Source organism: Balaenoptera musculus, chromosome 20, assembly GCF_009873245.2.
Source record: "Balaenoptera musculus isolate JJ_BM4_2016_0621 chromosome 20, mBalMus1.pri.v3, whole genome shotgun sequence".
Lineage (NCBI taxonomy): Eukaryota > Metazoa > Chordata > Mammalia > Artiodactyla > Balaenopteridae > Balaenoptera > Balaenoptera musculus.
Genome location: NC_045804.1, coordinates 20,660,646 through 20,673,588, shown reverse-complemented (window position 1 = coordinate 20,673,588; position 12,943 = coordinate 20,660,646). Strand labels below are relative to the sequence as shown.

The following is a 12,943-nucleotide window of genomic DNA, read 5'->3' as shown; positions in this document are numbered from 1 at the left end:
GAGAGAGCCGTGGACTTTGGAGTCGGAGTGCTAGGTCTGTGTACACTCACTGCGTGACCCTGGGCCAAGCACCTAAGGGCACTAACCTTCAATGTGACACATTTAGTGAGCACCTGGCAGGCCCTCACCCCCTCCAGGCATTTCCTGATATCCTTCCGCATACCACCACTCCCCCCCAAAAAAAGTGGACTAGGTTCTTCTAGGTTCCAATAAACACTCTGCATTTACTACATATTTTTTTAAAAGATTTATTTGTTTTTGGCTGCAGGGGGTGCTTTCTCTAGTTGCCGTGTGTGGGCTTGTCGTTTCTGTGGCTTCTCTTGTTGCGGAGCAGGGGCTTCTGGTGCGTGGGCTTCAGTAGTTGTGGCACAAGGGCTCAGTAGTTGTGGCTCGCGGGCTTAGTTGCTCCACGGCACGTGGGATCCTCCCAGACCAGGGATTGAACCTGTGTGCCCTGCGTTGGCAGGTGGATTCCTAACCATTGCGCTACCAGGGAAGTCTACTACATTACTCTAGAACGTCAGCTTACAACGCCAACGAGATTGTGAGGGTCTTAGCCTTGTATTCACAGGGGGAGCTAAAAACAAAAAAAAATCATTGTTAAGGTTTAAATAGCAAAAAGACACCCTTAACTACACACAACTACACACCAATGAGTACATGTAAAGGTGGCGAAATCTGAATAAAACCTGTGTCTATTTTCTAGTTGAGATATTGCACTAAAGTTTTTCAAAATGTTACCATTGGGGGAAACTGGGTAAAGGGTACATGGGATGTCTTTGTATTATTTCTTAAAACTGCATATGAATCTGTAATTATCTCAAAATAAGTTTAATTTTAAAAAAGAATACCTTTAGTACCAATATAAAAAAATAACATGATTTCTTTCCTGGAAGAGTTCTGTCTAACCAGGGAGAGAGATGCATAAACAATAATGACTACACAAAGTGATATTGTTATTCAAAGTTCTGTGTGCCTGTGAGGGAGATGAGGACACACTTACTTTAGAGCTACAGTAATGGCATTAGCATAAAGATCAATATATAGATCAATGGAACAGAATAGAGTCCATAAATAGATCCACACATATATGATCAATTAATGTTGCTAAGGAAACTCACTGGGGAAAGAATAATTTTTTTGACAAATGGTGCTGGAACAATTGGATGACCGTATGCCAAAACAAAGCAAAATAAGCAAAAATCTGACCCTTACCTCATACTACATACAAAAATTAACTCAAAAGACTTAAATATAACAGGTCAAATTATAAAACTACAAAAAAAAAGATGAAAATAATAGAGCAAAAAAACATGAAAAAGAAAAAATAAATTTGATGTCATCAAAATGAAAATCCTTTGCTCTTCAAAAAGAGACTGTTAAGAAAATTAAAAGGCAAGCCACAGGCTGGGATAAACTATTTGCAAAACATCTATCTGACAAAGAACTTGTAAATACAATAAATAAAGAGCTCTTACAACTCCATAATAAGACAAATAAATAAAAAATGACCAAAAGATTCTAATAGTTATTCCATCAAAGAAGATATGTGGAAGGTCAATTAGCACATGAAAAGATGCTCGGTGTCATTAGGAAAATACAAATTAAGAACCACAGGTACGGGGCTTCCCTGGTGGCGCAGTGGTTGAGAATCCATCTGCCAAGGCAGGGGACACGGGTTCGAGCCTTGGTCCGGCAAGATCCCACATGCCGCGGAGCAACTAAGCCCATGCGCCACAGCTACTGAGCGTGCGTGCCACAACTACTGAAGTCCGCGCACCTAGAGCCCATGCTCCGCAACAAGAGAAGCCACCGCCCGCTCACCGCAACTAGAGAAAGCCCGTGCGCAGCAATGAAGACCCAACACAGCCAAAAATAAATAAACAAATAAATAAATAAAAAGAACTACAGGTAGACACCACTACACACCCGCTATAATGGTTAAAGTGAAAAAGACTGACTTTACCAGGTGTTGATGAGGATGTTAAGCAACCAGAACTCTCACACACTGCTGGTGAGAATGTAAAATGGTTTAACCACTTTAGGAAACGGTTTGGCAGCTTCTAAAAAAGTTCAACACACTTACCATATGACCCAGCCATTCTACTCCTAGGAATTTACCCAAGAGAAATCAAAGCTCTATGGGAACATTCATAGCAGCTTTATTTGTAATAGCCCCAAATTGGAAACATATCCATCAACTGGTGAATGGATAAACAAATTGTAGTTTATCCATGTAATGGAATACTACTCAGCTATTAAAAGGAAAGAACTATTGATACATGCATAACATGGATAAATCTCAAAGTAATTATGCTGAATGAAAGAATTCGTACAAAAAAGACTGTATAATTCCATTTATATAAAATTCTAGAAAATGCAAACTTAATCTATATTGCCCAAAAGCAAAACGGTGTCTCCTGGGAACTTGGAGGTATAGGGCAGGGAGGGATAGATTACAAAGGAGTAGAAGGAGACTTTTGGGGGGTGAAGGATATGTGTATTATCTTGATTGTGGTAACATTTTCACTGTGTATGCACGTGTTAAAACTCATCAAATGGTACACTTTAAATATGTACAGTTTATTGTACTTCAATTATATATCAATAAAGATGTTTTTAAAAATTCAATAAAACAGCAACAGTAACGTGTGCTTTTTGGCAGTTTACAAAACACTTTGTGATATTCACAGCACCCAAGGGAGGGAGGGAGCCAGGCAGTACTTTCCTGGTTTCCCAGATGAAACACTGGGCCTGAGCGAGGTGACAGGGTTTGCCCCAAGCCACAGCACCAGGATATAGGGGAACTGAGCTGGGACGCGTGTCTTGCGTTGGATTGGTAGGGTAAAAGGCACTGGAATTGGATCCCAACCTGTCCCAGCCATTTACTAGCTGGTCTCCTTATGTTACTTCTTTATATCCTCATTTACTGTGAATTAAAACATAAGTACAGAAACATCAATGAAACATACATATACAGTTTAATAGATAATTATAAAATGAACACCCATGCATTCATCACACAGGTAAGTCAAGAAACATATTACCGGGCTTCCCTGGTGGCACAGTGGTTGAGAATCTGCCTGCCAAGGCAGGGGACACGGGTTCGAGCCCTGGTCTGGGAAGATCCCACATGCCGCGGAACAGCAGGGCCCGTGAGCCACAATTACTGAGCCTGCGCGTCTGGAGCCTGTGCTCCGCAACAAGAGAGGCCGCAATAGTGAGAGGCCCGCGCACCGCGATGAAGAGTGGCCCCCGCTTGCCACAACTAGAGAAAGCCCTTGCACAGAAATGAAGACCCAACACAGGCATAAATTAATTAATTAATTAAAAAAAAAAAAGAAACATATTACCAACAGGGGGCTCCCTGTGAGGCCCCTCCCCAATCACAACCCCACCCCTGCACTGCCACCCCTACCCAGGTAACCACCACCTTTCCAGTTACTGCTCTGGGCGGAGCCCCCATGGTCTCTCTCTTGGATTAATGCAAGATCCTTCCAACTAGGTCTCCGCATTCTACCCTTGCCCCCTTCCTTCTCAACACAGGAGTCAGAATATTCCTTCTAAAATATAACTCAGATCATGGCACTCTATTTAAAACCCTATAATGGTCCCCTATTTCACTCAGAATAAAAGCTACTCTCCCCATCACGCCCTGTGCTCCAGCCGCCTGGCCTCCTTACTGTTCCTCACGCAGGAAGACACCAGCTAGACTCCTTCCTTAGGGCCTTCTCTTGGCCTGTTTTCTCAGCCCCAATGGGCCTGGGACTGGGCTGGAATACTCCCTCCCCACCACTTAACTGACACTTTCCCCTCCTTCATGCATTTGCTCAAATTTCTCCTTTGCAATGAGGCTAACCCTGACTGTCCTCTATAATACTGCAACCTACTTGCCCTCAACTTCCAATGCGGGAATTGTTTATTCATTTATTTTTTTTTAACTAATTAATTTTTTTATGGAAGTATGTTGATTATAAAATTGTGTTAGTTTCAGGTGTACGGCACAGCCATTCAGTTATATATACATACATATATTCTTCAGATTCTCTTCCCTTACAGGTTATTACAAAATACTGAGTAGAGTTCCCTGTGCTATACAGTAGGTCCTTGTTGGTTATCTGTTCTATATACATAGTAGTGTGTATATGTTAATCTCAACCTCCTAATTTATCCCTCCCTGATTTGGGAATTCTTGATCCTCTGTGCTTTTCTTTTTTCCATAGCACCACCTTCCAATATACTATTATAACTTCTTTATTTATTTTATGACTTGTTTATTGCTGTTTCCCCTGAGAAAATGTGAGCTCCACAGGGTGAACATCTTTGCTTGTTTCATTCACTGTTGTTGCTGCTCCAGTGCCCAGAATAGCATGTGGCACATTGCAGGAGTTCAGTAAATACATATTAAATGAAAGAACCACTGTCCTTTTTTTTTTTTTTTTTCCATAATCATTTCCTTGCTTTCCTCTGTGGTTTTTCCACCTATGTATCCATTCCAAATAATACAATTTAGTTTTGCTTGTTTTAACTCTATGTGAGTTGAATCCTACTATAACTGTGTTTTTATGGTCTACTTCCTTTTGCTCAACACTTGTTTTTTGAGACGCATTCATGTTGCTGTGGGTAGCTGCAATTCATTCATTTTCCCCTGCTGTCAAGATTTTCCTTGTATGAATACCACAACCCATCCATCCATCCAACTGTTGATGGACATCTGGGCTCTGTCCAGTTTTTGGACAATCTTGCATGTGTGTCCTCGCACATATGTGTGTGAGAGTCTCCGGGGTACATACCTAGGAGTGAAGCTGCAGGGTCTTAGTGTATGTGACTCTTTAATTTTATAAGATAAATGCCAGATGGTTTCCAAAGTAGTTTTTTTTTTTTTTTGGCTGCGTTGGGTCTTTGTTGCTGCGTGTGGGCTTTCTCTAGTTGTGGTGCGTGGGCTTCTCATTGCAGTGGCTTCTCTTGTTGTGGAGCGTGGGCTCTAGGCATGCGGGCTTCAGTAGTCTTAGCACATGGGCTCAGTAGTTGTGGCTTGCGGGATCTAGAGCACAGGCTCAGTAGTTGTGGCGCATGGGCTTAGTTGCTCCGCAGCATGTGGGATCTTCCTGGACCAGGGATCGAACCCGTGTCTCCTGCATTGGCAGGTGGATTCTTAACCACTGCACTGCCAAGGAAGTCCCCCAAAGTAGTTGCATCAATCTGCCCTCCCATCTGCAGTAAGGTCACCTCTTTGGACCTCAGTTTCCCCTGTATTTCCTTTGTAAAATTAGAGAATTAGACTAGGGTATTTCTGAGGTCTCTTTTGGTTCTGACTTTCTATGAATCTGTCATCAAGGAGCCCTGAATAAGCAGCACTTGGGGCTGTGCATCCTTGAGACAACACCTAAGTTGTGAGGGAGAGAGGAGGATGCAACCTTTGCTTGGGATGAGGCCTCTAAACATCCCAGGATGTCTCTTAACATTGGTGTTGGGAGACTTCCCTGGTGGTCCAGCGGTTAAAACTCCTCGCTTCCAATGCAGGGGGCCCGGGTTCGATCCCTGGTCAGGGAACTAGATCCCGCATGCCTCAACTAAAAGATCCCATGTGCTGCAACTAAAAGATCCCGTGTGCTGCAAATAAGACTAGGTGCAGCCAAATAGATAAATAAATATTAAAAAAAAAAAAAAAAGATTGGTGTCAGGGTAGAGACTTTGGCCCTGCTGGAGCCTGACAGCTCTTATCTGTACACCTTCTACCTGCCCTTGAAAGAATTCCCCAAAATGGAATGCAAAGAGAGACAAGAGGCAAAAATGACAAATTCACTCAGAGATAAGGTAAAACATGGCAAGTAAAGGTCAAGGCTGAGTGATCTGTTAGGGAGGAGTCATGCAGGCTCTGTCTTGGAACAGAAAGTGGTAAACTGCCTTCCTAGGGGAAAGTTTCCTGAAAGAAGGGGGAATTTCACAGGAAAACACCTGGTGGGGAGGAGGCAGCAGCACTTTTTAAGACAGGGTGAGGGTAAAGTTGGAGATGACTAGAAAGAGGCCAGCCAGGATTGGTTGGTCTGGCTGGAAGATACTTCCTGAGTACAGATGCTGGCTCTGGTGGACCCTCCCTGGGGCACTTCTCCAGGGCACACGGGCCCTTGGCTCCAGTTGGTGTTGGGAAAAAATTGAGTGTTGCAGGAGTGAGAACTCCCCCTGGTTCTCCACAGGGTGGAGGACGATGGGTCTCTGCTGTAAGCCCCTGTCTCTGGCTGTCACAAGAGAGAGGTGGGTTTAGAACTGCACACTCCCGTAGACCCTCCTCCTGGCTGCATCTCCTCCCTCCTCCCCCTACTGTCCCCCTATGATTTCTTTCTTTCATTCACACATTCATTCCAGCATATATTCAGTCATATATACAGTGAGTGCCTAATACGTGCCTAGCCCCATGCTAGGCACTGGGGATGCCATAATGAACAAGGCACATTCCCGAGTCTTGAGGAGCTTATCGTCCAATGGGGAGATGCACTGGATATGATTATCTTTCCCTCCTCTTCACCTGCAGCAGGTTGTAGTGGACTAGGCAAGGGACCTGGTGGCAGAGGGTCAGTTGCTTATCTGCAAAATGATGATGACACTTAGTGCAAGGGGTTGCTGTGAGGAGTATGTGCTAGCACCCATGCCTCTCACGTAGTAGGTGCTCAATGAATATTAGCCAAAATGGATTAAAATCTAGGAGGGAGTCATTAGGTAGTCTAAGGCTTCTGAAACTGACATAGAGTGCCCAAAGCCTGGGCTCAGAGATGGTACCCAGTGACATGGACCTGTCCTCTGCCCAGTCTAAAAGAGGAGGGAGGTGATTCAAAAGGGAAAATCAAAAGAATTTAGAGCTTTTAAGTCAGAGAACAGAAAGATGAGAAGATGGCGCCCAGATTGATTAATTTGAAGCAGAGGAGCGTCTGTGGGGGCATGGTGAGGTAATGAGGGAGTCTTCCTGCGGGAGGCTGGGGGTAGAGGCCCGGAATGGGACCACTGAGAGAACTCAAAAACCTCAGTGATTGGCTCATGGACGTCTGGCCAGCACCTCTCCTCCCTCACTCCTTGGACAGTTACTTTCTTGTTGTCCTTCCCAGGACTAGTCAGACTTGGGTCCAGCCACATCTAGATGGGGAAGGTAATCACTCAGCAAATATTTATTGAGCATTTACTATGTACCAGGCCCCACTCAAAGTGCTGGAGAGACAGCAATGAAGAAAACATGTACATCTGCAAATATATCTGAAGGATAAATTGTTAGAAGTGGAATTGCTGGGGCAAAGGGCATGTGCATTTAAATTTTTTCTCCACATTGTCAAGTTGATATACAAAGTTTGTTACAGTTTATGTTCTACTTGGATGCCTGTTTCTGGATGAGTGTATTTTTTTTTTTTTAATTTTGTTGAAGTATAGTTGACTTACAATGTTGTGTTAATTTCTGCTGTACAGCAAAGTGCTTGTTATACATACATGTATTCTTTTTTATACTCTTTTCCATATGGTTTATCACAGGATATTAAATATAGTTCCCTGTGCTATACAGTAGGACCTTGTTGTTTGGTTGAGTGTATCTTTCTAACCAGAGGGATAACTGCTACACAGTTGATACCCCTGACTGCAATCTTCCCACTAGCCCACGAAGATCCTGAGTTGCTATCCACCAAGGCCAGAAAAGGAGTACCTTCATAGGAGATCCTTTCTTTAGCTGTGATGAGGTCATCTTTCTCCAAGATTGATGCTATTTGGGGAGATTCTTGGTAGGGGTGGAGCTCACTCCATGTAGGAGTGGAAGACTCTCTATGACCAAGAGGAGAGGGGAGTTGAGGAACTGCTATTTCAAAAAGATGCCTGAGGGAAGGAACCAGAAAGTGACATCAACAGGGATCACTTTGTTCAGGCATGGGCAGCAAGTTTAGCTGCCCCACTCCTGGCTATGACTGGATTGCAGGGAGAAGGGTTTGGCGGAGTTTTTGTGCACAAGAATGTCAACATCGTTACAGTGTATGACCCCAGTGCTTGGCAGGGACACGGCCATGCGGATTCTCTGCACACTGGGCTGACCCCTTCACCTGAGCTGCTCAGCGCATGATCCTCCTTCCTGGAGCTAGACAGCTGTTAGGGTCAGGGAGCAGCTCGGGAGACCTAGAGGACTGGGGTGGACATAGGAAAGCTCCAGAATGTCACAGCAGTAAATATATGTCTTGGTTTCCAGGACTGTCTGATTTCAAAAATACTGCCCCACAAGTTCACCAGCACCTGTCAGGCCGGGTGTCCCAGATTTTGACTTGGAAAATATAGTCTGTCTGACAGGTAATGGAGAAGGGGGAAGGCAGCAGTTCGTTCATTCCTGTGTCTAAGCGTGGGATTGTGGGGGGAGGGGCGGGAGCAGGAGACCAGCAGAGATGGGCCCAGCTCTGTGCTAGAATCTCCCGTTGAATTCTCAGCTCTGTGCTGAGGTGAGCAGGTGAGTAGGACGCAAGGTGGTGTGATTGACGCCTTTCTAGCCCCACCTGCTTACCCGGTCCTCCGCCCTATCCCACCCACTTTGGGAGGTCTAATCTATAAGCCTCAGCTCTCTGCCTCGCCCCACCAGCTCAACGAAGAAGGTCCACGTGCAAATGGGAAAGCAGTCTACCACGGCTGCTTAAATACCTGGTCTAAGCAACTGGGTTCGGTGTGACCGATTTCAGGCTGCGGGGATACGGACGTCAGTTTCTCCCCCGGGGAGACAGGAAGGAGACTCCGGGTTCCCAAAGCTGCTATACAGCCCGTTCGGTTGACACTCCAGCCCCCCTCCCCAACTCCCCCATCGCAGCGGCGGCCCGCCCACCTTATAAAAGATCAGGCCACTACCCCCAGCCTCCTACGTTCTCCTCCCAGTGTAGCCCGGCCCATCTCCCCACCCGAGGCCCCGCCCCCGACCCCTCCCTGTCCTGGCAGGCTCCGTAGAGGCGGTGCCGGCCAGCGGTCTGGGACAGACGCACCAGCGGGACTACAAGTCCCAGCAGCCCCTGGGGCCCGGCCTCGGGGCGGGGCTATACCGGGCAGCGAATTGGGAGGAGCCCTGGAGCTCAGGCTAGGGAACGCGCATGGCCAATCGCCCGGGGGCTCGCGCCGTGTGCCGATGGGGGCGGGGAGAAGCCCGCCAGGGTCCGGACAAAAGCCGGATCCCGGGCGGCCACGGGAAGCTGGGGTGCTCCAGGTAGTGGCGGTGTTTTGGGGCCTGTAGACCGAGCGCCGCTCACAGACTTTCGCAGAGAGGTGAGTGGCGGGCGACTGCTTTTGCGAGATGGACCTCACCTGGTCCCGGAGCTTCCTGCCTCCCTCCCCCAACCCGGAACCGCCTCCCCCGACGCCGGCTTCGGGCTCACGCGCGCTCCCTGCACCTGCTTGGAAGTTTTGAGGGTCTTAAGCTTTAGGTTAGCCTTCGCCGGGATCCCGGCTGGTCGCCTCGTGTCGCCCCCTCCCCTCCCCCACTCCTCCACATTCCAGTTCCTGGGAGTTTGCACAGGGCTTGCCGCCGTCCTTGGCTGTCTTCTCTCCGCCGAATTGCATTTGCCCCTAACTGGAGCCCCTCATCCCCACCTCGGGGCCAGTCCTCGAGCCTCGTCGGGCTTTATCCGGCCACTTCTTGCCCCCATCTGGGTCCCCCCCACCGGATGCCGGGGACGGGAAGTAGTGGCTAGTTTCCCCACTCCTACCCCTCATAATCCGGGTTCAGGCCCTTCCTCTTAGTTCTGTGGAGAGTCGACTGAGCCCCGCGCCGAAGTGGAGGGAGTGAGCGGGGCACGCAGCCGCTGCGGGCCATATGGGGCCGGGCCGACCCAGGCCTCGCCACGAGAACCTAGCCTTGGATCGGCGGCGCAGGAAAGACCCTCCTAGCTCTGGAGGTGCCGTCGGGCCCAGCCGCTAAGCGACAGATGGCCGGGGTACCCGTCTCCCTCCCCACCCTTGGCGTTGATGCCGAGCTTGGTTGAGGCAAGGTCCTCAAGGGGCTGGAGGATGCTGCCGCCGCCCTCCTGTTGGGCTTGGCAGAGGGCCAGTCGCGGCGCCAGCTGCCCTCTCCAACCTTGGCGGATACTGTGAAGTGCCAAGGAGTTCTGCCATTAGGTAGTCCTCTGGAGTCTGCCTGGGAAGAGGATTTTGGGGGGGTGGGAGGGGAGCAGTGCATAGCACAGTTTGGTCAGTCAGCCCACAGCCCGCTTCTCTCTCCACCGTTTAACTTTGCTCTGGGTTCCAGCCAGCTCAGATCATTGGGTTTCTGAGATTCTGAAATGTTGGGTGAAGGACAGCTGGTAGACCCAGCTGCCCAGAGGGTTGTTTTCACCTCTTAAAGAGCTGCTGCTGCTTCTTCTTCTTTTTTTTTAAGAGCTCCTTAAACAGCTTGGAGGATGGTGATGGGAACAGACCTCAGACACTGAGCTGGGTGGTTGGTGCCTCCACCCCCATTCTCCACTATGTTTGCTGCAGTAGGGGACCCTCAGAATTCTGCCCCTCCTTTTACTCCAGGGATTGCCTGTCATTTCAAAAAAACCCCAATCCTACGGATACTAACCTTAAAATAAGTGCTCTTTGTCCTTCCCACAGAGACCATAAGTAGCATCCCCAGTGGTTCCTCTCCACTGGCTGTGTCCCAGGGATACAGTCCTGGGGAACAGACTCCTTTCATTCAGCCTTCTCTGTGGGCTGCTTCTGCCCTCGGTGGCTGCTGTGGATGAACTCTTATCCTGTCTGCAGAAAAGACCCCATTCTGCTCAGAAGGTCCCTCCTTTGGATTGAGAGAGAGAGAGAGAGAGAGAGTGTGTGTGTGTGTGTGTGTGTGTGTGTGTGTTTTCAGGTTCCTTGGCATGATTTCTCCCACATTTAGCTAGGTAACAGTTTCCGGGGCCCCAAAGTGGACCCCTGGGGTCTTAGCTCTGCCCTGAAACCATCTCTCACCAGTTTGCTAGCACATTCAGTTATTCAATTTCTGAGGAGGCAGCCCAAGACTCTGTAGTGGGGGGTGTGTGTGTGTGTGTGTGTTGTGTTCCCAGCACAGATTGGTATACACGTTAAGTCCCGTTGTCACTTGAGCAGATGTTCTTAGCTATTGGTCTCTGGGCTGTCAGATCATGGTCATAGGTCACCACCTTGAAATGATATGTGCAACTGGGTATGTGCACATTTTTCTGGGCTTCTCTTCTGGTGCTCAGAAGAGTCTGAGACCTCAAATAGGTTAAGAGCCACTGCCCTAGAGAGACCCTACTGAACGATTAAACTTGCGGATTTATCTGCACCCAGTCCACTCCCTGGCTTTGTGAGCCTTCTTACCCTGTCTTGAATATGCAGAGGCCAGATTCTTTCCCTGCTTGCTTTTATTCTATCATGTAAATTCTCTGTCTTGGCCTTGAGAGGGCCTGCCCCATCTAAGCCACAGTGCTCTAGTGGCAAATCTGTGTTTGGGTGAACTGGCAAAGCTTTTCTATCCTGTATCATCCCCTGTTGTCTTCTCTCCCATCCCCTCCCGAGGACTGGTTGAAGATGAGTTCTTGGATCTGAGATTTGAACAAGGGCTCAAGAAAATTGTGATTTTTTTTCAGCTGCAGAAGGTCTCGTTTCTCATCCGTGTTCTTTCCAAAGTTGGGTCTCTGTTTGGGGAGGTGCCAGGTTCGGGGGGTTGTTGTTCTGGGAGCGCCCTCTGCTGGAGAGGCTTAGCGAGGGGCTTCCTTTCTCCTGGAATCTGTGATCAGCCGGCGGCTGATGTGTCTGAACCGCTAAGGGTGGTCAGCGGCTGCCCCCTCCTTTCTCTGCTTGATCTGCCCTGGGCTGCACTCTGTTTGGGAGGTGGGTAGGGGCACGTGTACCCATCTGATTTCAGGACCAGTTTTTCTGGTCTGAGTCAAGGAGGCTGGGAAATGGAGCTGGAGTGGGTGGGCGGTGGAGGGCCGTGAGGCAGTGGGGCTGGTTGAGGTACCTCCTTCGGAAACTTACGTTGAGAAGGAGCCGGAAGTCATCCCAGGGGAAGGTGAGAAAATGGAACGTCTCCTTTGATCCCCTTCCCAGCTACCTGACTTTGGGCCAGACACCAGACTGAATGCACCCATTGTGCCGAGCTGGAGACTAGCTGGGAGGCTGAGGGAGCCAGCCAAGCCAGGGTGAGAACCTGAAGCCCAGCCTGGCTTTTGGGAGGGAGGTGCAGAGTGGCCCCTGGAACTCTGGCCTTCCCTCAGCTGGGAATGGAGATCAGCCTTCCTGAGTGTGTATAAACCAGCCAGCCCTCCAGTTCCACCCTCCTTTATTTACACTTGACTTTTCTCCCCCAGCAAATTCAACAACTTCAGTTCTGGGTCTTTGTTGGAGAGGCAGGAGTGACTTTTCCTGATCTGGCCAAGCTCTTGGCATGAATGACTTGGTTTCCTTTCCCTCCCTGTCTCCCCACCCTTTGTCTCCCCACATCGCTCCTGGCACTACCCAAGGGAGAATGGGTGTGTCAGGACAAAGCGATGGGGAGGGAATATGACGAAATTGTCATCAGAGACTCTTCTGTGAGGTGAAGGTAGGGGAAATGGCCTGGTCCTTGGAGAACTGGTCTTTTCTCTAGGGCTGAGGTGTGGGTTTTCTGGGGACCAGGAGTGAGAGGGTTTGGGTTCAAGCCTTGGGTCCCAGACTTCCCTGGTTTGGCAGTGGTTAAGAATCCGCCTGCCGGGGCTTCCCCGGTGGCTCAGTGGTTAAGAATCCGCCTGCCAACGCAGGAGACACGGGTTCGAGCCCTGGTCTGGGAGGATCCCACATGCCGCGGAGCAACTAAGCCCGTGCGCCACAACTACGGAGCCTGCGCTCTAGAGCCCGCGAGCCACAACTACTGAGCCCGTGTGCCACAACTACTGAAGCCCGCGCGCCTAGAGCCTGTGCTCTGCAACAAGAGAAGCCACTGCAATGAGAAGCCCACGCACCACAACGA

The 12,943-nt window shown here is 48.9% G+C and overlaps 1 protein-coding gene across 4 annotated transcripts in view; it reads left to right on the top strand.

The window, feature by feature from the left end:
* Positions 1-9,097: 9,097 nt before the first annotated feature.
* The window catches only part of ACLY (ATP citrate lyase), a 42,903-nt gene continuing 39,057 nt past the window's right edge, over positions 9,098-12,943 (top strand). Inside the window, exon 1 of one of the 4 annotated variants that reach the window (XM_036835613.1) lies at positions 9,098-9,264. The gene's annotated coding sequence lies outside the window, so the exon portion shown is untranslated. Of the gene's footprint in view, positions 9,265-12,476; positions 12,539-12,943 lie in introns of those variants that run through there. The other 3 variants (XM_036835614.1, XM_036835611.1, XM_036835612.1) reach the window with 3 other exon arrangements.